This window comes from Pelophylax lessonae (assembly GCF_965119305.1).
Source record: "Pelophylax lessonae genome assembly, chromosome: 9".
NCBI classification, from domain to species: domain Eukaryota; kingdom Metazoa; phylum Chordata; class Amphibia; order Anura; family Ranidae; genus Pelophylax; species Pelophylax lessonae.
In genome coordinates, this window is record NC_138776.1 from 8,503,727 (window position 1) to 8,528,717 (window position 24,991).

Here is a 24,991-nt window from a genome sequence, read left to right on the forward strand (position 1 = left end):
ACAGCATAAGAATAACGGTAAGGATTTTACACGTCATTTTCGGTTGAAAAGAATAACTGACAGGAAATGCCAATTACTATTAATGAAAGATTAGTATCTGACAAATAATACCAATCAATAAATTGACTCTGAATTCCAATTACTGGAAATAATGTGATGAAATACAATTCAATCACTCAGGAGCTCTGCAAGAGAGATGCTTCTTCTGTGCAGTCCAAGAGCCAACTGCCAAATTCTCCCTGTGCTCCTCTATTTATAGGCTGCAGACAGGTCATGTGACCACCACTGAGAAATCATAATGTTCGTGAATTCTGTGTGCTGGCTGCAGGTCATGTGACTACAACTGACAAAATCATAGAGCCTGTGCATGTAAACAGCCTGCAGCCTCTCATTGGTTTATCCGGCAGCTGCTTCAATCTGATTGGCTGTTCTGTGTTCTGACTGGCTGTTTGGTAGAATGTGGAAAGGATGGTATTATATAACATGAAATACTGCGTATATGTTCACTAAAGTGGAATGTTTCCTATTGGATGTAATATATATTATAGGAGAGTTTAGGAGCAGAATGGAGTCATGGAGCAATAAAACCCTTTACAGACTAAAAAAATTAAATGGCCGCATCAGACAGAATATATATATATATATATATAAATATATATATACAAATATATATATATACATACATATATATATATATATATATATATATATATATATATATATATATATATATTATTATTATAGCAGATCATATTTTATAATTATTAATTTTATTATTACATATTATTTTATATATTTTCCCGATTGTTATTCATACATGATATTATATTTTATATCAGTATAATATTAATAAAATGTAATAACAAGTTTTATTATTAGTTTATTTATTTCTATGTAATACTAATTGTAATAGTATTTACTATATTAATTATTGTAAATATTAATACAATTAATAATAACAATGAAAATTATGATAATATCAATAGAAGTATAAAGAAATGTTTCTTTGTATTCGGTCAGTAGAAGTCTCCTCTGTATTTCTTCTGTTGACATTTCATTGACTGCACTTATCTCCGATGCCACTAGAGGCCAGCACATCCTATACTGTGCGATCACTATAGAGTCCTTCCGGTAGTGATTATAGAGCTGCGGCTGGGCGGAAGTGATGTGTGAGGAGGGTGTGTTTATATAGGGGGTCCCTGTGATGATGGGGAAGTTGGGGAAGCTGCGCCCCCTGGTGGCAGGTGGCAGATTTTTTGTCTCTAGCCGCAGTTCTTTTCTGCACAGATATTTATCTGTTTTCTTATCATTTCTCTCTGATCAGACCATTGTTGGGATCATTTTACTATCACTTGGCACTTTAGTTCACTGTCACTTTTTTCTTTATAGTGACTTTGGTTCATTATCATTGAATTATTTATTTCTTTGCTGCTATTGTGGTTCATTTTCACACATGTTTGTGCATTTTATGCACTTTTTGCACCACCTTACCACATCACTATATATTTATTTTTAATGTCACTTATTTATTTCCTGGTATTTATATGTATAACATTAGTTGCCTTTTATTTTATTGGGATTGATTGAGCGCCGATTTTATTGATTTTATAGGTGTCATCACCGCCACCCATCAGAAAATGTACCGGAAGTGACGTTCTGAGACAGGGGGAGGCGCTCATTATTATCCAATCAGAACTAATATGGTGACAATATTGTTTCTTATCTAATTATTATTGTCATTATTGTATTTTTTTTATGATTATTATTATAAATGTTTATTTTAACCACTCAAGGACCGAGCCCATTTCTGACGCGTTGTTTACAAGTTAAAATCAGTATTTTTTGCTAGAAAACTACTTAGAACCCCCAAACATAATATATTTATTTATTTTTTTTAGCAAAGACTCTGAAGAATAAAATGGCGGTCATTGCAATATTTTTTATCATGCGGTAATTGCGCAGCGGTCTTCCAAACGCCATTTTTTTGGGAAAAATTACATTTCACTGCATTTAAAAAAAAACTAAACAGTAAAGTTAGGACATTTTTTTTTTTTACATTGTGAAAGATGATGTCACGCCGGGTAAATAGATACCAAATATGTTACGGTTTAAAATTGCGCACACCTGAGGAATAGCGACAAACTACGGTCAATAAAAATCTCCATAGGCGACGCTTTAAAATTTTTAATGGTTACCAGTTTTTTTTTTAAATGATTGCTCTCGCTCTGGCGATCGCGGCGATACCTCACATGTGTGGTTTGAACAGCGATTTCATTTGCAGGCGCGACTTCCGTGTACGTCTTCTTTCGTGCGCAAGCTGACGGTGACGGGGGGCGCTTTAATTTTTTTATTTTCCCTCTTTTATTTTATTTTTTTAATTTTAGCACATGTTTAAAAAAAAAATGTTTAAAAAAAATTTGTTATCATTTATATTATTATTATCATCATTATTAATTATATTATTAGCGTCATTATTAAAGAAATCATTTTATCGTCATTAATTATATTATTAGCATCATTAAATAAATCATTATCAGCGTTATTATATTATTAATGTCATTAAATAAATCATTATCATTGTTATTGATTATATTATCAGATGAACGGCAGATCCCATCCCCCAACATCTCCAGGGTGGAGAGGAAAACTGACATCAGTCGGGAGGAGTAAAATCTGCATGTGAGAAATGATGGAGATCCAGCAGCTTCCCTGAGCCGCTCTGCATGAGGTTCACGGTAAACCACTACAGATGCCAGCATTGTACCCTCCAGTTTCCTCCTGTCCCCCCCCCCCCACCCCATTATTCTTTCCTCTCCCGCCCCCCGTACTATACTTTTCTCTCTTTGCTCCCCCCTCCTTTACTATATTTTTCCCACCTGGTGCCCCCCCATACTACTATACTTTTCTCCCCCCCCCCATACTATACTTTTCTCTCCTGGCCCCCCTGTACTATATTTTTCTCACCTGGTGCTCCCCCATACTATTATATTTTTCTCTCCCCCCCCCATACTATACTTTCCTCTCCTGCCCCTCCCCCAGTACTATACTTTTCTCACCTGCCCCCCCCATGCTATACTTTTTGCTCCTGCCCCCCCCATACTATACCTTTCTCTCCTGCCCCCCCTTCCCCTGTACTATAATTTCCTCTCCTGGCCCCCGGCACCCCTTCTCCCCGTACTATACTTTTTCTCTCCTGCCCCCCCCATACTATACTTTCCTCTCCTTGCCACCCTGTACTATATTTTTCTCACCTGGTGCCCCGCCTTACTACTATACTTTTCTCTCCTGGCCCCCCGTAGTATACTTTTCCCTCCTGCCTCCCCCGTACTATATTTTTCTCTCCTTGCCCCCCCATACTATACTTTTCTCTCCTTGCCCCCCTGTACTGTTCCCTAAATCCCCTGTGCTCTGCCCTGCTGACCCCTCCCCCCTGCTTATCTTATAGAGGGGTGCTAATGACCTATGTTGAGGTGTGCCACTTCCATATAAACAATGCAAAAGGAAGGAGTTCCCCTAATTGGGACTTTAAAGGCACATGGAAATAGAGAGATAAGTATATATTCAATATTGGCTTTATTAGATACAAAAAATGAAAAACAATAAAATTAAAAACATTGTACAAGCGTGGGGCAGATACAGAAAAAGCTTGTGGCGCTAGAACATGAAACCCGACATGTTTCGAAGACAAATGTTTGCTCCTTCTTCAGGGGTAGTTCATAGCGGTACTCTAATGATACAAACATATGCATGTAAGGGTCATGGATTATAAAGTCTGCACATACAAAGATAATTTTGTAATTCTCGATGTATATAGTGTACATAGTGTGAGTACTTACATAGCTGATCATATCTGAACTTTATATGCTTGTACATAAATTTAAAAACATCTGGTTGGGCTGGATCTTGTCTGGCGGTGTATGGCCATATAGATTTTGATCGAGTTTGTAAAAGCCACTAGGAGCACGGTCAGGTGGATGCCTCACATGTGAATGGTCATCTGAAGTCCTAAAAGGAGGAAGCCAATAGCCTCACTATATGGGTATATCGTCCAGTGTGAATTCCACCAATCTAAAGGGATAGGCAAAAAAAATTTTTTTTTTCATAAAAAAGTACCCTGATTCAAGGGAAATAGTAGGGAAATTGATGCAAAGCTGTTTGAGCCGAATAGAGCAACAAAAATGAACGCCGGTGCCGGGCCCGCCCCCAACCCTCGTGTGTGTCACGCAGCAGCGTGATGAGGTGTGGGCGGGGCCGGCACCTGCGCTCCACCGGCACGGTGATCGAAACCGGAAGTGCAACAGCACTTCGGTTTTCGATTGGTCACACGCCGGCCTGGGCAGGCTCAGAGTGAGATGGAAACGGACCAATGAAGTACATCGCTAAGAACGCGATGTGTCTCACCGTGTCGGGATGGCCAGAGACAGGAGGCAGCATAATGACCTGCAGGTGGTAGAAAGCGCTGTGCTAAGCATCCTTATGCATAAGCCCTTCCTGGACGCCAGCTGCCTTCCATCCCAGCTGATTTGGCTAAGGTAAAAGCACACCTCTCCCAGCACACAGACAATTCATTTGTCTGCTGGTTGCTGGCTGGAGAGGATGTGCACACTACTTTTCACCATCTCAAGGTAACTCCTAACATCTATTTACTACTTTGGCTGCCCCCAACTTGGGTTTTTAGTCATTTTTGTTGCTCTATTCGGCTCAAACAGTTTTGCAACGATTTCCCTTGAATCAGGGTACTTTTCTATGAAAAAAAATTTTTTTTTTTTGCCTATCCCTTTAGATTGGTGGCATTCACACTGGACGATATACCCATATAGTGAGGCTATTGGCTTCCTCCTTTTAGGACTTCAGATGACCATTCACATGTGAGGCATCCACCTGACCGTGCTCCTAGTGGCTTTTACAAACCCGATCAAAATCTATATGGCCATACACCGCCAGACAAGATCCAGCCCAACCAGATGTTTTTAAATTTATGTACAAGCATGTAAAGTTCAGATATGATCAGCTATGTAAGTACTCACACTATGTACACTATATACATCGAGAATTACAAAATTATCTTTGTATGTGCAGACTTTATAATCCATGACCCTTACATGCATATGTTTGTATCATTAGAGTACCGCTATGAACTACCCCTGAAGAAGGAGCAAACATTTGTCTTCGAAACATGTCGGGTTTCATGTTCTAGCGCCACAAGCTTTTTCTGTATCTGCCCCACGCTTGTACAATGTTTTTAATTTTATTGTTTTTCATTTTTTGTATCTAATAAAGCCAATATTGAATATATACTTATCTCTCTATTTCCATGTGCCTTTAAAGTCCCAATTAGGGGAACTCCTTCCTTTTGCATTGTTTATCTTAGGTTTCTCCCAGAATTGAGCATCTATACAAAAAAAGGAAGAAGTGTCACAGGGAGGTATGTTTTATTATTTATTCTATTGCTTCTCAAAGAATATTTCTTGTTATATCTGCAGCGCGCTGATCACACCGATGTTCCGCAATCTGTAGATAGGGAAATTATTTCAGGGGTTCCCCAAGCTCTCAGACTGCTCACCAGGGGTTCCCCGAGCTCTGACTTCTCACCAGGGGTTCCCCAAACTCTCAGACTTCTCACCAGGGGCTCCCCGAGCTCTCAGAGTTCTCACCAGGGGCTCCCCGAGCTCTCAGAGTTCTCACCAGGGGCTCCCCGAGCTCTCAGACTTCTCACCAGGGGCTCCCCGAGCTCTCAGAGTTCTCACCAGGGGCTCCCCGAGCTCTCAGAGTTCTCACCAGGGGCTCCCCGAGCTCTCAGACTTCTCACCAGGGGTTCCCCGCGCTTTAAGACTTCTCACCAGGGGTTCCCCGCGCTTTAAGACTTCTCACCAGGGACTCCCCAGCTCTCAGACTTCTCACCAGAGGCTCCCCCAGCTCTCAGACTGCTCACCAGAGGCTCCCCGAGCTCTCAGACTTCTCAACAGGGGTTCCCTGAGCTCTCAGATTTGTCACCAGGGGTTCCCCGATCTCTCAGGCATCTCAACAGGGGTTCCCCGATCTCTCAGGCATCTCAACAGGGGTTCCCTGAGCTCTCAGACTTGTCACCAGGGGTTCCCTGAGCTCTCAGACTTGTCACCAGGGGTTCCCTGAGCTCTCAGACTTCTCACCAGAGGTTCCCCGAGCTCTCAGACTTCTCACCAGAAGTTCCCAGACCTCTCAGACTTCTCACTAGAGGCCCCCTGATCTCTCAGAGGTTCTCCGAGCTCTCAGACTTCTCACCAGAAGTTCCCAGAACTCTCAGACTTCTCACCAGAAGTTCCCCGAGCTCTCAGACTTCTCACCAGGGGCTCCCAAGCTCTCAGACTTTTCACCAGGGGCTCCCCGAGCTCTCAGACTTCTCACCAGGGGTTCCCCTGATCTCTCAGACTTGTCACTAGGGGTTCCCCGAGCTCTCAGACTGCTCACCAGGGGTTCCCCGAGCTCCCAGACTGTTCACCAGGGGTTCCCCGAGCTCTCAGACTTCTCACCAGGGGTTCCTCCAAGGTAAAAAGGTTGATAAACACTGTCTTAGTGCCGGTTCACACCCCAAAAACGCACTCCAGATCTGTTCTGGTGCGTTTCTACATGCGCATTTTAGTGTGTTTTTTTTCATTGAGTTCTGGAGTGTTTTTGATACGTTTCTGGATGCATTCCTGATGCTTTTTTTCCCTAATTTTTCCAGTTTCTTTTCTCTATCGTTCATCGACAGACGCAGCTCTCCTTAATCATAGACTCATGGGGTTATGCTCCTCCTTCTAGGGATAGTCACTAGGCAGAAAAAAACTTGTCCACGCCTACGGGGGCTGTCCCAGCAGGCATTACCCCTCAGGCTCTGCTATACTCCAAACAGTTTGTTCTGCCTAGTGTCAGGGATAGGACCTAGTTCTCTGCTGGGACTTCGGTCTTAGCTGTATCAGGGAGAATTTGTGATTCTTTAATTTTTTAACTAGTTAGTTCCTGAGGACCAAGATCCAGAGGAACTACAAGCAACAGCTGGCTGGTATTTGAACTGGATAATCTAGATCCTTAAGGTCTCCCAGCCTGGCCTGCGAGCATGAGCAAGTTATAGTCCAGAACTAGGCCTCGACACGGCAGTGCCCCGATGGATGGGGACGAGCCTGCGAGTGGATCGTCTCGCTGGGACGCAGGAGACCCGGAACGCCCTGAGTCGCAGCTTCCCTTTGGCTAACAGCACCCCCATCGCAGGAGGGAGATGATCTGTTTTCGGAGTGGTATCGTGGTATGGTGGGTAAGCTGTCCCCCCAACACCCTTGGAGGTCCCGCGGGTGGGACTATCCCTGGAATGGTCGGACCTTAGGGGCTCCCTCGGTTCCCTGGCACCCCCCTAGGACAATCTGGGTTCCCTTTGCTTCTCCCTCCCCTAGTAGGTTTTCACCGTTGGGGGGGTAAAAATGCATCCATTTTGGCGCTTCCTGGAGGTGGATGGATCATCCTGGGTGGGGACCCTTTGTTGCCTTTTCTTCTGTAGCCGCTTTCTGGAGGTCCCAGGGAAATCGCATGGCGCGCTATGGGGGGGCCGCCATTTTGCCGTGGTTCACAAGCTCTGTGTTTCCCATTACGTTGTATGGGCAGCCATTTTCTTTGATTTCCCCATTGAAAACTGTATAGCGGCCATTTTCTTGTAGCCCGGGGGGTGGGACTGGCAAGCAGCACGTGTTTCTCTGTAAAGAAAAAGCTGCGCTAATCTGAAGTGGAACAACCAAATGTCCCAAAAAATTAATAATTGGAAAACTGTAATCAATCATGGACAATAACCACAAATTGTCACCGATAAATATAAATCACAAATAAAGTGAGCAAATAATATTAAAGTGAAATCTCTCCTCAATGAAGTGTGAATTATCCCAATTATTTGCATGCAATAGATACAGGTCACAAAAAACAAATATAGTGAATAAATCACAAAGGTTGTAACAAAAAATAGTGAAATATTGAACAAATAACTCAATTGAGTGAAAGTCTCTTGTAGTTGAGAGTCCCAAGATGGTGAATAGTAGAAAATAAAGGTGAATATTGATTTTCAGTAATACTGGCTTCACCACGGTGCTCCCGTTAAATTAGCATATTCATGAGCTTACCAGAAATCAGAGGAAATAGGCTCATATCATCCTTAGGGGAGATCCTTTTCTTCAACCAACCAACCTGGACAGCGATGTTCCAAGGCACTGATCCTTAACCACTTGCCAATCGCCTACAGTATATTTACTGCAGCAGTCAGCCCCTCCTGGGCAAAGCAACGAAGTACTACGTCGCTCGCCCACGAGCCTCTAGGGGGCGAGCATGCGCCGCCGGAGGGGTGCTACCGCCCCCGCTCAGTAACATCCCCATGCAAGTGACCGGCGGCTCCGATGTCCGCCGGCCACTAGCGATCTCCCCCGCTGGAGAGGGAGAAAGGCAGGTGGCTGATGTAAACAAAGCCGTCTGTCATTCTCCCTGGTGTAACTGCAGAGATCATACGGTCCTGCTATGTAGGATCGTATGTCTCTGTGGTTACATCACAAGCCACGCCCCTTTACAGTTAGAAGCACGCCCCTAGGGACACACTTAACCCCTTGATCACTAATAAAGTTAACCCCTTCCTTGCCAGTGTCATTTTTACAGTAACAATGCATATGTATAGCACTGATTACTGTAGTAATGTCACTGGTAACCCCAAAAGTGTCAAAAATGTCAGACAAGGGTCCGATCTGTCCGCTGCAGTGTCACAGTCCCGCAAAAAAAAAAAACGCAGATCGCCGCCATTACTCTTTAAAAAAAAAAACAATATAAATGACAAAAATCTTTCCCTTAGTAAACGCAATAACTTGTGCGCAAACCAATCAAAATACGCTTATTGCGATTTTTTTTTAATCAAAAATATGTAGCAGAAAACAAATTGGCCTAAAATGTTAAAAAATTTTGATTTTTACATTTTTTTTTTCGGGAATTTCATATAAAAATTTTTGAAAAATATTGTTATTTTTTCAAAATTGTTGCTCTTTTTTTGTTTATAGCACAAAAAATAAAAATCGCACAGGTGATCAAATACCACCAAAAGAAAGCTCTGTTTGTGGGGAAAAAAGGACGTCAATTTCTTTTGGGTACAGCGTCGCACGACCGCGCAATTGTCCGTTAAAGTCACGCGGTGCCAAATCGCAAAATGGGCCCTGGTCTTTGAGCAGGAAAATCCTCCAGGGCTTAAGTGGTTAATGATATGTCCGGTATTCTCAAAAAAACATGATAGGCTCCATAGTGTTAAACCGTAAACAATTTATTAAAATAAATGGTAAAATAAATCACAGGAAATAAAACCGCATGAAACAAATAAGTCGGCCGGCTCATGGACTAGCCCGTCCTTCCGGGAAGCGAGGTGACGTCAGCACGCCGGTCCCTACGCGCTCGTCACAAATGACTTCTATTGGGGATGCGGGCGGCGTGCTGACTCCACCAATAAATACATGACAATCAAAGCCCCGCCTCAGTCTGAACTGCACAGGGTCATATAGCAGCCGCCATATTTGATATGGGATCAGCTGCCAATACTTAAAAGCAAATATATAAAGAGGATTAAAAAACACAAAACAAAAAGGACAGCGAATTGATGCGGCCATGAATGTTCTGGGTGTCATGATCTGCAGCATAAAAAACTATTTTTGAAATTAGATAATAATAGCTGCAGCATAAAGGACATCCAAAAACACAAACCGCTTCATATAACCAGATGGCTATACTGTGCTAACAATTATAATAGGCACAGATAAGTATGGTACATGTGGATCGCCAATAATCAGAGATGTATAAAGTACTAGAGACCCAGACTTGAGTAAAAGTACAACGGCTCTATCAAAAAAGTGACTTGAGTAGAAGTTGAAGTGCTCTTGAAGCACCACACTTAAGTAGAAGTAGTAAAGTATTCAACATTTTTTGTACTTAAGTATTGCAAGTAGTTTATTTAAAAATGTACTACTCAAGTTCCGCTTAGAGCAGGCCAGGGTCCCCCTCCCATTATAGATCTCCTTAGAGCAGGCCAGGGTCCCCCTCCCATTATAGATCCCCTTAGAGCAGGCCAGGGTCCCCCTTCCATTATAGATCCCCTTAGAGCAGGCCAGGGTCCCCCTCCCATTATAGATCCCCCCTTAGAGCAGGCCAGTGTCCCCCTCCCATTATAGATCCCCCCTTAGAGCAGGCCAGTGTCCCCCTCCCATTATAGATCCCCTTAGAGCAGGCCAGGGTCCCCCTCCCATTATAGATCCCCCTTAGAGCAGGCCAGGGCCCCCTCCCATTATAGATTCCCCTTAGAGCAGGCCAGGGTCCCCTTCCCATTATAGAGCCCCCTTAGAACAGGCCAGGGTCCCCCTACCATTATAGATCCCCCTTAGAGCAGGCCAGGGCCCCCTCCCATTATAGATTCCCCTTAGAACAGGCCAGGGCCCCCTCCCATTATAGATCCCCCTTAGAACAGGCCAGGGCCCCCTCCCATTATAGATCCCCCTTAGAACAGGCCAGGGTCCCCCTCCCATTATAGATCCCCCTTAGAACAGGCCAGAGTCCCCCTCATATTATAGATTCCCCTTAGAGCAGGCCAGGGTCCCCCTCCCATTATAGATCCCCCTTAGAGCAGGCCAGGGTCCCCCTCCCATTATAGATCCCCCTTAGAACAGGCCAGAGTCCCCCTCATATTATAGATTCCCCTTAGAGCAGGCCAGGGTCCCCCTCCCATTATAGATCCCCCTTAGAGCAGGCCAGAGTCCCCCTCATATTATAGATTCCCCTTAGAGCAGGCCAGGTTCCCCCTCCCATTATAGATCCCCCTTAGAGCAGGCCAGGGTCCCCCTCCCATTATAGATCTCCCTTAGAGCAGGCCAGGGTCCCCCTCCCATTATAGAGCCCCCTTAGAGCAGGCCTCGTTCCCCCTCCCATTATAGATCCCCCTTAGAGTAGAGCAGGCCAGGGCCCCCCTCCCATTATAGATTCCCCTTAGAGCAGGCCAGGGTCCCCCTCCCATTATAGATCCCCCTTAGAGTAGGGTAGGCCAGGGCCCCCTCCCATTATAGATCCCCCTTAGAGTAGGGTAGGCCAGGGCAGGTCCCTCCCCTAATATATTCCTACCTCCATCCAGTTCTCCCGCACTGGGCGGCTGCGCTGCACAGTGCCCAGAGACAGTCTAGTAGTCTAGACTCCAGTAACTCACAGTCCCTCCCCCAGCCAGGGGCCCAGAGAGATCACTCCATAGGCAGGTGTCTCTCCTCTCTCGCCACCACCACTTCACTTATGAGCCTAGCGGGAGGCGGGACTCGGGCTGAGCCGAGGGAGGGTAGAGGCGGCGAGGCTCTGTCCCTGAGCCATCGCATCGGGTCGGGGATTGGTCGTGACTTGTGAGTCTCAGAGACAGGGAGACTCGAGTAAAATAAGTCAGCGGCGGTGCGGGTTTGGAATGGAATGATTCGTAACATTTTTATAATTGTAACGAGTAACCATGCAGCACATAAAAAAAATATCGGAGTAAAAGTATTAAACTCATGGAAAATATGTACTGAAGTAAAAGTGGAAGTAGGAGAAAAACATTCTACTCTAGGAAAGTACAGATACCGCCTTTTAGTACTTAAGTACAGTAGTGAAGTAGTTCTACTTAGTTACTATACATCTCTGTATCATTATTATCAGAAATTGTGAATAGAAACTAGGAGACTGACCAGATATAAATATAAATAATTCTCCTTACCAACCAGCAGAGGGAGTAAGAGCCGGTTCACACTGGGGCGACCTGTCAGGCGAGGTCGCCGTAGGTCGCCTGCCATAGAGAAGCTGTGGACCCGTTCTAATAGGAGCGACACAAGTCGCTCGGACTTAGAAAAAGGGTCCGGAGCTTCTTTGGGGCGACCCGGAGCAACCTGCATTGATTTCAATTATATGAAGTCCGTGCCGGCCGCTCCGAGGTCGCGGTGCGAGCTGCGCACCGCGACTTCACAGGTTGCCCGGCAAAGTCAGCTCGCCCCAGTGTGAGCCCAACCTAGCTAAAAATGAACTATGAACGGACCGAAAACATCTGACAAACACAGAAGTATCAAAAAATTGTGAGGAAACTCAAAATTCAAAAAATAGCAGCCCAAAATATTGATGGTTAATATCAAATAATCCACCATATAGATCTAAAGGAAGTGAAGGCCCTACAGTCCAGACTGAGTTCACAACCTCATATTAACCCCTTTACCACCGGAGGATTTTCCTGATTTACGTCCAGGCCACTTTTTGCGATTCGGCACTGTGCGACTTTAACGGACAATTGCGCGGTCATGCAACGCCGTACCCAAACGAAATTTACGTCCTTTTTTTCCCACAAACAGAGCTTTCTTTTGGTGGTATTTGATCACCTCTGCACTTTTCATTTTTTGCGATATTAATAAAAAAATTCAAAAATTTTGAAAAAATAACAATATTTTTCTACTTTGACAGTTAAATATCCAATATATTCAATTTTTGTCATATATTTAGGCCAAAATGTATTTAGCTTCATGTCTTTGACAAAAAAATTCTCAATGAGCGTATTTTTAACCGCTTTAAGACCGGAAGATTTTACCCCCTTCCTGACCAGGCTATATTTTGCGATTCGGCACTGCGTTATTTTAACGGACAATTGCGCGGTCATGCGATGCTGTACCCAAATTAAATTTACGCCCTTTTTTTTCCCACAAACAGAGCTTTCTTTTGGTGGTATTTAATTCCAATATTTTATTATTTTTCCACACAACACAATCATATACAAACAATATCTGATGTTCATAGTATTCAGAAAGCTTACTGTAAATGTCCATTCTAATCAACATATAAATCCCTAAAGGAGATTCTCCCAAGTTTCTACAGAAGTGGGGGAGAGAGAGAAAAAAAAAAAAAAAAAAAGGGGTAGAGTTGAACAAGATCCTACCCCTTTGTTCTTTCTCCCCTTCACTTCAGTGAGTAGTGATACCCTTCTTTCAAAACGCAATCCAGCCGGTGAAAATTACAAATCTTAACAAAGCATAGATGTGGTTACATACTAAACCATAAGTCAAAATGTGCTCTCTCTTTCCCTTCCATATGTTTGTTATTTAGTTACCCCTAGTGCTCAAAGAGTGAGTAAACAAAAAAAAAAAAAAAAAAAAAAAAAAAAGGGGGGGGGGGGTAGGTTAAACAAGCACCTACCCATTTGTTCCACCACCCCTCCCTTCACGTCAATTAATAGTGATACACTTCTTCCTTACCACATTCCACCCAGTGGAAAATACAAATCTAACAGAACATAAACGTGATTACATATTAAACCATAAATCAAATATACTATCTCTTCCCCTTCAGTATATTACTATTCAGTTACCCCAAGTGTTTAAAAAGTGTAAAAAAAAAAAAAAAAAAAAGCCCCACCTTCATATTCCCCCAGGCTCCTTGAATCTCCTATCCTCCATAACTATTCTCCTAATTAAAATAATTGATATAATTGATATATCCCATCCTACAAAAAGAGAGAAAAAAAAAAAAAAAATTATTTTGGTGGTATTTGATCACCTGTGCGATTTTTACTTTTTGCGCTATAAACAAAAAAAGAGCGTTTATTTTGAAAAAATAACAATATTTTTCAAATTTTTTTTATATGAAATTCCCCCCCAAAAAATGTAAAAATCAAAATTTTTTTTACATTTTTGGCCAATTTGTTTTCTGCTACCTATGTTTGGTAAAAAAAATCACAATAAGCGTATTTTGATTGGTTTGCGCAAAAGTTATTGCGTTTACTAACTAAGGGAAAGATTTCTGTCATTTTTGGTGTTTTTTTTTTTAACGCGTAATGGTGGCGATCTGCGTTTTTTTTTTTTTGCGGGACTGCGACATTGCGGCGGACAGATCGGACCCTTGACTGACATTTTTGACACTTTTGGGGTTACCAGTGACATTACTACAGTAATCAGTGCTATAAATATGCACTGTTACTGTAAAAATGACACTGGCAGGGAAGGGGTTAACTTTATCGGAGAGGGAGGGGTTAATGTATGCCTGGTGCTTACTGACGTGTGTGGAGGGAGGTGACTGAGTGACACAAGGACAGATCGAGGGTTCAACTATGCTGAACCCTGCAATTTGACCCTGCCTGTCACTTAGGAGATCCGCCCGCTCTGTTTACACAAGCGGGCGGATCTCCAAACTAGATTCCCTGACGATCGGGGAAGAGCGGCCTGACTCCCGCTGGCCCGACTCCCGCTGTGACTGAACACAGCGGGAGCGAGACTCCGGCGGCGCGCGCGCCGCCAACAAGGGGCGAAGCCAAGCAACGTAGGTCTACGTCGCTGGACGATAACGAGCCACATTGCTGCAGTAGCAGCAATGTGAGCGGTGTTAAAGTGGTTAATACAATTTACCTGGGGTGCCCAAACTTTCGATCACCACTGTATGTCTTGATCTTGTGAATCCAAGACATTTCAAGTTTGGATATACCTCTGATGAAAGGTTCTCCACACCAGTGGGGACTGAATTTATCTGTACCTAAAATGAAGGTATTCCTGGGGTCTTTATTATGTTTGTAACGGTAGTGTTTTTCTAGGTTTCTGAAGCCCTTCCTAATGCTATTTATATGCTCATTGATACGAACCTGCATGGGACGTTTGGTCCTCCCAATATACTGTAACCCGCAAGGGCATTGCAATAAATAGACCACCCCCACACTAGTACAGCATATTAAAGATTTTATAGGGTACACTCGACCTGTGCTGGTAGATCGAAAGTCCCTAGTGTTTCTCTACTTACAACTATTTACGGAGCAAGCTTGACACCTGTTACATTTATAGTAGCCAACCAAATTACTAAAAAAAGTTGGCCTAGGAACAGGGGGATCCAAAACATTGGGTTCTAATTTGTCACGTAGGGTAGAGACCCCCCTAAAGACAACCTGTGGTCTAGCAGGTAATACCTTATTAAGAATGCTGTCATTATTCAGAATGTGCCAATGGCGTCGCATTAAGTTTTTCATACCCTTATGCTGGATAGAATATAAGAGAAGGGTCGGGACTTTAACCACTTGCCGACCTCCCACAGTATATTTACTGCGGCAGTCAGCCTCTCCTTGGCAAACCAATGTAGCACTACGTCGCTCGTACCAGGAGCCTGTAGGGGGCGAACACACGCCGCCGGAGGCGCGCTCCTGCGCCCGCTCGTTCACAGCCATCCCTGTGCGATTGACCGGTGGCTCCGATGTCCGCCGGCCACTCGCGATCTCCCGCTGGAGAGGGAGAAAGGCAGGCAGATGATGTAAACACAACCGCCTGTCATTCTCCCTGGTGTAACTGCAGAGATCATACGATCCTGCTATGTAGGATCGCATGTCTCTGTGGTTACATTACAAGCCACGCCCCTTGACAGCTAGAATCACGCCCCTAGGGACACACTTAACCCCTTGATCACCAATAAAGTTAACCCCTTCCCTGCCAGTGTAATTTTTGCAGTAACAGTGCATATGTATAGCACTGATTACTGCAGTAATGTCACTGGTACCCCCAAAAGTGTCAAAAATGTCAGTCAGGGGTCCGATCTGTCTGCCGCAGTGTCGCAGTCCCACAAAAAAAAAAAAATCGCAGATCGCCGCCATTACTAGTTAAAAAAAAAAACAATAAAAATGACATAAATCTTTCCCATAGTTAGTAAACGCAATAACTTTTGCGCAAACCAATCAAAATACGCTTATTGCGTTTTTTTTTTTACCAAACATATGTAGCAGAAAACAAATTGGCCTAAAATGTTTAAAATTTTTTCGATTTTTACATTTTTTTGGGGGGAATTTCATATCAAAAAATGTGAAAAATATTGTTATTTTTGCAAAATTTATGCTCTTTTTTTGTTTATAGCGCATAATCAAAAAAATCGCACAGGTGATCAAATACCACCAAAAGAAAGCTCTGTTTGTGGGAAAAAAGGACGTCAATTTCGTTTAGGTACAGCGTCGCACGACCGCGCAATTGTCCGTTAAAGTCACGCAGTGCCGAATCGCAAAATAGGCCCTGGTCAGGAAGGGGGTAAAATCTTCCGGGACTTAAGTGGATAGGTAAATGACGGGGTGTGCTAAAAATATTTCTATTTGTATTATGACCGGATCTTCCAACTTATTCTTAACCACTTAAGCCCCGGAGGATTTTTCCCCCTTCCTGACCAGGGCCTATTTTGCAATTTGGCACTGCGTGAATTTAACGGACAATTGCACGGTCGTGCGACGCTGTACCTAAACGAATTTGATGTCTTTTTTTTCCCACAAACAGAGCTTTCTTTTGGTGGTATTTGATCCTCTGTGCGATTTTTTGATCATGCGCTATAATCAAAAAAAGAGCGTCAATTTTGCAAAAATAACAATATTTTTCACATTTTTTTATATGAAATTCCCCCCCAAAAAAAAGTAAAAATCAAAATTTTTTTTAACATTTTGGGCCAATTTTTTTTTACCATATGTTTGGCAAAAAAAAAAAAAAAAATTGCAAAAAGCGTATTTTGATTGGTTTGCGCAAAAGTTATTGCGTTTACTAACAAAGGGAAAGATTTTTGTCATTTTTGTTGTTTTTTTTTTAACGCGTAATGGCGGCGATCTGCGATTTTTTTTTTTGCGGGACTGCGACATTGCGGCGGACAGATCGGACCCCTGACTGACATTTTTGACACTTTTGGGGTTACCAGTGACATTACTGCAGTAATCAGTGCTATACATATGCACTGTTGCTGCAAAATGACACTGGTAGTGAAGGGGTTAACTTTATTGGAGAAGGAGGGGTTAAGTGTGTCCCTAGGGGCGTGATTCTAACTGTGATTGGCTGTGGCTACTAGTGTAAGAACAGAGATCAACGGTCCTACATAGTAGAATCGTGTGATCTCCATTCTTACACAGGGAAGAATGATAGGCGGCCTTTCTTCCGGTGTAACAGACGATCGTGAGTGACTGGCGGACATCGGGTCCACCGGGCACACGTGCGGGGGGGGGGGGTCTGTGACCGCGCGCCTCCAGCGGCGTGCGCTCGCTCCCTAGAGCCTCACAGGCTAGCGATCTAGCCCTACGTCGCTTTGCCTGTGAGGGGCTGACTGCCAACGTAAATAGTGGTGCGGCGGTCGGCAAGCGGTTAATCGTATTCCCTTATTAACATCACAGTGATAGTAAACAATACATAGAAATAGTTCATAAATAATAAAATATTGTGAATATTAAAGGTGCAAATAGTGCAATAAAATTGTATTAAATCGTGATGTGACCTTTAAATTAATAGTAGGCAATAAAATATATAAAAATATATAAAAATATATACAGTGGGTACAGAAAGTATTCAGACCCCCTTAAATTTTTCACTCTTTGTTATATTGCAGCCATTTGCTAAAATCATTTAGGTTCATTCTTCTTCCTCATGAATGTACACATAGCACCCCATACTGACAGAAAAACACAGAATTGTTGACATTGTTGCAGATTTATTAAAGAAGAAAAACTTAAATATCACATGGTCCTAAGTATTCAGACCCTTTGCTGTGACACTCATATATTTAACTCAGGTGCTTTCCGTTTCTTCTGATCATCCCTGAGATGGTTCTACACCTTCATTTGAGTCCAGCTGTGTTTGATTATACTGATTGGACTTGATTAGGAAAGCCACACACCTGTCTATATAAGACCTTCCAGATCACAATGCATGTCAGAGCAAATGAGAATCATGAGGTCAAAGGAACTGCCTGAAGAGCTCAGAGACAGAATTGTGGCAAGGCACAGATATTGCCAAGGTTACAAAAAGATTTCTGCTGCACTTAAGGTTCCTAAGAGTACAGTGGCCTCCATAATCCTCAAATGGAAGACGTTTGGGACGACCAGAACCCTTCCTAGTGCTGGCCATCCAGCCAAACTGAGCTTTTGGGGGAGAAGAGCCTTGGTGAGAGAGGTAAAGAAGAACCCAAAGATCACTGTGGCTGAGCTCCAGAGATGCAGTCAGGAGATGGGAGAAAGTTGTAGAAAGTCAACCATCACTGCAGCCCTCCACCAGTCGGGGCTTTATGGCAGAGTGGCCCGACGGAAGCCTCTCCTCAGTGTAAGACACATGAAAGCCCGCATGGAGTTTGCTAAAAAACACCTGAAGGACTCCAAGATGGTGAGAAATAAGATTCTCTGGTCTGATGAGACCAAAATAAAACTTTTTGGCCTTAATTCTAAGCGGTATGTGTGGAGAAAACCAGGCACTGCTCATCACCTGTCCAATACAGTCCCAACAGTGAAGCATGGTGGTGGCAGCATCATGCTGTGGGGGTGTTTTTCAGCTGCAGGGACAGGACGAATGGTTGCAATCGAGGGAAAGATGAATGCGGCCAAGTACAGGGATATCCTGGACAAAAACCTTCTCCAGAGTGCTCTGGACCTCAGACTGGGCCGAAGGTTTACCTTCCAACAAGACAATGACCCTAAGCACACAGCTAAAATAACGAAGGAGTGGCTTCACAACAACTCCGTGACTGTTCTTGAATGGCCCAGCCAGAGCCCTGACTTAAACCCAATTGAGCATCTCTGGAGAGACCTAAAAATGGCTGTCCACCAACGTTTACCATCCAACCTGACAGAACTGGAGAGGATCTGCAAGGAGGAATGGCAGAGGATCCCCAAATCCAGGTGTGAAAGACTTGTTGCATCTTTCCCAAAAAGACTCCTGGCTGTATTAGATCAAAAGGGGGCTTCTACTAAATACTGAGCAAAGGGTCTGAATACTTAGGACCATGTGATATTTCAGTTTTTCTTTTTTAATAAATCTGCAACAATGTCAACAATTCTGTGTTTTTCTGTCAGTATGGGGTGCTATGTGTACATTCATGAGGAAGAAGAATGAACTTAAATGATTTTAGCAAATGGCTGCAATATAACAAAGAGTGAAAAATTTAAGGGGGTCTTAATACTTTCCGTACCCACTGTAAAATATATATATAGTGCCAGTGAGTAAATGTAAGATATATAAATAAATATGAAGTGCTTGGTGACAGATATAAATAATTATTAATATCACAAATGTCTCAACAAGTTCCACAATAGCGGAAATGACCGATCTCCTTAATGGACTAATATTGTTTTATGTAAATATTGAGTCACTCCTGATCACTTTATTGGCTCTCCTGCTGAGCCGGCCCTCTACAAACCAAGTTGGAGCGGCCGCACAAAGTCACTTTACACTAAATTTCTGCTTCTTTAGGAATTTGTATCTCACATATTTATTAGCTATAAAACCATCAATCACTGCGTCACTTTAATACACATTTATTGATCACGCCAGTTATTTGTTTAATATTACTATTTTTGGTTTTATTCACCTTCGTTAATCGATTGTTGAGACATTTGTGATATTAATACTTATTTATATCTGTCACCAAGCACTTCATATTTATTTATATATCTTACATTTACTCACTGGCACTATATATATATATTTTATATATTTTATATATTTTTTTAACATATTTTATTACCTACTATTAATTTAAAGAGGTTGTAAACTCAGTTACATTTTTTATTTTTTTTTACAAGCTAAAAGAGAAACACATAATGAGCTAGTACTGTATGCATCGCATACTAGCTCATTATGAAATACTTACCTTAGAACGAGCTCCTGCCGTGCCGTCCGCTTACCTGTATGACGGGCGAAATGGCCAGTCGCCCGTCTTCCGGGATCGCTGCATCCGGCCATCTGATTGGTCTGAGCCAAGGTGACGTCACTCCCGCGCATGCGCACGGGAGCCGACGGTCACAGCACGGGGCTTTGAAGGAACGGCACCAGCGGCCGTTCCTTCAGAGCGCATGCAGCAGTGACGTCACTGCATGTAAGGTAAATATCTCCTAAACGGTACATGTATGGGGAGATATTTACAGTACCTATAGGTAAGTCTTATCATAGGATCACCTATAGGTAAGTCTTATCATAGGATCACCTATAGGGAAGTCTTATCATAGGATCACCTATAGGTAAGTCTTATCATAGGATCACCTATAGGTAAGTCTTATCATAGGATCACCTATAGGTAAGTCTTATCATAGGATCACCTATAGGTAGAAGTGTCAGAGGAGGGTTTACTTCCTCTTTAATAAATTCATCCATTTATTTCCATCATACATTCCTCACAGATCTTTTTATTATTTATTTGGTTTCCCCCTTCCCACATTTTTGTGGTTTTAACAGAAACGTTTTTTTCCATATGAGGAGAATATATATATATATATACAGCCTGATTGTATACAAGGAGTGTGAAAGCTTTTATTGTATATCATATCTATGTCTTATGGCTGTGATCAGCAGATTTGTGTAGAATAAAGATTTATCAAAGGTTTTCTCTCTAGGGCAGTGGTTCTTAACCTTGTTGGAGGTACTGAACCCCACCAGTTTTATATGCGCATTCACCGAACCCTTCTTAATTGGAAAAATAAAATATGATTTTTTCAAATTCAAAACATAGGTATATATATTTAGGTATACAGTGGGTACAGAAAGTATTCAGACCCCCTTACATTTTTCACTCTTTGTTATATTGCAGCCATTTGCTAAAATCATTTAAGTTCATTCTTCTTCCTCATGAATGTACACATAGCACCCCATACTGACAGAAAAACACAGAATTGTTGACATTGTTGCAGATTTATTAAAAAAGAAAAACTGAAATATCACATGGTCCGAAGTATTCAGACCCTTTGCTCAGTATTTAGTAGAAGCCCCCTTTTGATCTAATACAGCCAGGAGTCTTTTTGGGAAAGATGCAACAAGTCTTTCACACCTGGATTTGGGGATCCTCTGCCATTCCTCCTTGCAGATCCTCTCCAGTTCTGTCAGGTTGGATGGTAAACGTTGGTGGACAGCCATTTTTAGGTCTCTCCAGAGATGCTCAATTGGGTTTAAGTCAGGGCTCTGGCTGGGCCATTCAAGAACAGTCACGGAGTTGTTGTGAAGCCACTCCTTCGTTATTTTAGCTGTGTGCTTAGGGTCATTGTCTTGTTGGAAGGTAAACCTTCGGCCCAGTCTGTGGTCCAGAGCACTCTGGAGAAGGTTTTTGTCCAGGATATCCCTGTACTTGGCCGCATTCATCTTTCCCTCGATTGCAACCAGTCGTCCTGTCCCTGCAGCTGAAAAACACCCCCACAGCATGATGCTGCCACCACCATGCTTCACTGTTGGGACTGTATTGGACAGGTGATGAGCAGTGCCTGGTTTTCTCCACACATACCGCTTAGAATTAAGGCCAAAAAGTTTTATTTTGGTCTCATCAGACCAGAGAATCTTATTTCTCACCATCTTGGAGTCCTTCAGGTGTTTTTTAGCAAATTCCATGCGGGCTTTCATGTGTCTTACACTGAGAAGAGGCTTCCGTTGGGCCACTCTGCCATAAAGCCCCGACTGGTGGAGGGCTGCAGTGATGGTTGACTTTCTACAACTTTCTCCCATCTCCTGACTGCATCTCTGGAGCTCAGCCACAGTGATCTTTGGGTTCTTCTTTACCTCTCTCACCAAGGCTCTTCTCCCCCGATAGCTCAGTTTGGCCGGACGGCCAGCTCTAGGAAGGGTTCTGGTCGTCCCAAACGTCTTCCATTTGAGGATTATGGAGGCCACTGTGCTCTTAGGAACCTTAAGTGCAGCAGAAATCTTTTTGTAACCTTGGCCAGATCTGTGCCTTGCCACAATTCTGTCTCTGAGCTCTTCAGGCAGTTCCTTTGACCTCATGATTATCATTTGCTCTGACATGCATTGTGATCTGGAAGGTCTTATATAGACAGGTGTGTGGCTTTCCTAATCAAGTCCAATCAGTATAATCAAACACAGCTGGACTCAAATGAAGGTGTAGAACCATCTCAAGGATGATCAGAAGAAATGGAAAGCACCTGAGTTAAATATATGAGTGTCACAGCAAAGGGTCTGAATACTTAGGACCATGTGATATTTCAGTTTTTCTTTTTTAATAAATCTGCAACAATGTCAACAATTCTGTGTTTTTCTGTCAGTATGGGGTGCTATGTGTACATTCATGAGGAAGAAGAATGAACCTAAATGATTTTAGCAAATGGCTGCAATATAACAAAGAGTGAAAAATTTAAGGGGGTCTGAATACTTTCCGTACCCACTGTATATTTATACATAGGTGCACAAAATTAACAAAACCATTAAAACATAATTTTCACACAAAAATAAAAACATAATAATGAATATTTACTGCAAATTAGTGTGACTTCTGCTGTTGTCTTTCAGAGACCGGTTCAGAAATGCGCGGCTTTATCTTGGCAAGTGCCACTCTCATGTCATTTTCGCAACAAAGTCTGTTCCTTTTCTTTGTTTTTATGTCCAACATCCCCCCTTACAGCAGGCCAGGGTGAGGTCCCCCATATAGATCCCCCCTTACAGCAGGCCAGGGTGAGGTCCTCCATATAGATCCCCCCTTACAGCAGGCCAGGGTGAGGTCCCCCATATAGATCCCCCCTTACAGCAGGCCAGGGTGAGGTCCCCCATATAGATCCCCCCCTTACAGCAGGCCAGGGTGAGGTCCCCCATATAGATCCCCCTTACAGCAGGCCAGGGTGAGGTCCCCCATATAGATCCCCCCTTACAGCAGGCCAGGGTGAGGTCCCCCATATAGATCCCCCCTTACAGCAGGCCAGGGTGAGGTCCCCCATATAGATCCCCCCTTACAGCAGGCCAGGGTGAGGTCCCCCATATATATCCCCCCTTACAGCAGGCCAGGGTGAGGTCCCCCATATAGATCCCCCTTACAGCAGGCCAGGGTGAGGTCCCCCATATAGATCCCCCCTTACAGTAGGCCAGGGTGAGGTGAGGTCCCCCATATAGATCCCAGGTCGCCCATATAGATCCCCCCTTACAGCAGGCCAGGGTGAGGTCCCCCATATAGATCCCCCTTACAGCAGGCCAGGGTGAGGTGAGGTCCCCCATATAGATCCCCCCTTACAGCAGGCCAGGGTGAGGTGAGGTCCCCCATATAGATCCCCCCTTACAGCAGGCCAGGGTGAGGTGAGGTCCCCCATATAGATCCCCCCTTACAGCAGGCCAGGGTGAGGTGAGGTCCCGCCCCCCATTTAGATCTCCCCCCCTTACAGCAGGCCAGGTTCCCCATAAAATAGATCCCCTTTACATAGTCTTCACAGTGTTCTCACACAGACAGTCAGTCACTAGACTAGATCAGTCAGTACTACTCCAGTCCTACCTTTTTTTCACCTGTGTCCCGACTCCCGATCACAGGCTAGGTTTTCCTCCTGCAGGCTGCAGCACCACTGTCACCACTGGCTCTATGGCCTCTCACCTGCCGGTTTCTTCTGCTGCTGCGGCTGCCTGACCTGGTGGTTCTCTCCCGTGCTGCGCTGGGCGGCCGCTGCACGGGTTAGTCCCTCCCCCAGACAGTCCCTCTCCGCACCGCACGCCTGGCCTGCCCCCCCCCCCCCCACTCCACAGTGGGCGACGCTGACTCCGGCTGGATCGGATTCGGCAGGGAGCCGAGCTGCACAGCCAGCAGTGAGAGTGAACCAGGGGCAGAGGGAGCTGCGAGTGCGAGCAGACTCAGCGGGCAGCGGCGGCCAGCCTATCATGACAGAGAGTGATATGACACTGCAGAGTGGATGCGCCCCCCCCCCCCCAGATGTTGCACCCGGTGCAGCCACCCCCCGCCCTGCACCCCCCACGCTACGCCACTGGATGTTATGTATTTCAATGATGACGGCACGGAGCGGGAGCGGAAGGACATGCCCGAAACTGCAGAAATAGTCCCTGACAGCGAAGTGGTACTAGCGGAGGGTGTGCCGAACTCTCGAGACTGACCCACCGAACCCCTGGGGTTCGATCGAACCCAGGTTAAGAACCACTGCTCTATGGACTAAGAAGTGTCGGTGTGACCAGAGTTAACAACAGCTCTGTGGCCACACCCAAATGGGAGGAGCCCTTTTTGGGTTATTTGGAATCACTTCTGCTATATAAACCGATAGTCCAGATATGGTCCCTAGGCTCTGAGGAAGAGACGAGGCCTCGAAACGCGTTAACCAACATCAAAAACTGAAACTGTGGACTCTGTAATCATGGACTTCGCTGTTTGAATCTGATTTGCTGGTTTACATCACCCGTTTGGGAGTAGACATCTTTTATTCTGTTATTAATAAAGGCCTTATTGAGGATAATGCACTAGGCTGGGGCGCCCTTTCTTTGTGTTTTTGTTTGCAGTGTTACATTGACCCCCCCGGTCATAGAAGGCAGCAAGGTTCAGCCATTGGGGATGCGGAGTCCCGTGACAGGAGTAGTCTGGGAGCCTTGTTTCTGAGTGCAGGAGTGAGGTGCCAAGCACCATACATTTCTTTTATATAAGACAGGCCGGCTGATTGCAGACCGGTGGGCTGGGTTCATATTATTCTCAGGGTTCGCTCCCAGTTGGAGACAGCTGCACCCGGGCAGACAGGAGGTCTGGCCCCCAGGAGTCAGGAGGACTCCAGCGGACAGACAGGAGGTCTGTGTGTGAAAGTCGGGGGAGGGGCTCCCACCATCCCTGAGAGAGAGGCTGCAGGTGGCAGCCAGAGCACACGTTTGTCTGCAAGAGACAAGGTGACGGCCTGAGGACTAAGGCTGAGTGAAGCTGCCAGCTTCGGGGAGTTCATGGTCTGAGGACCAGCGCAAAGAGCAGAGGTACTGCTACTGAGAAATGGAGTGAGAGCCAGGTGGGCTAGCATTTTCTGTTTACTATATTATGACGGGAGAAGAACCCCTGCGTGGGAAACCTATGTTATTTTTCTGCTTGATGATCTTTCCTTTAATAAACATGGGCGAGGAAAGCCCTTAAAAGAAAGAAAAAGCGAGTGGGCGTGTCCTTTAAACGCTCTGCACTGCGAATCTCACACCTTTTACAGCGCAGTTCCTATTTATTTTATCTTTTATTTTTATACTTTAAAAAAATATATATTTGATCCCTTTTATTCCTATTACAA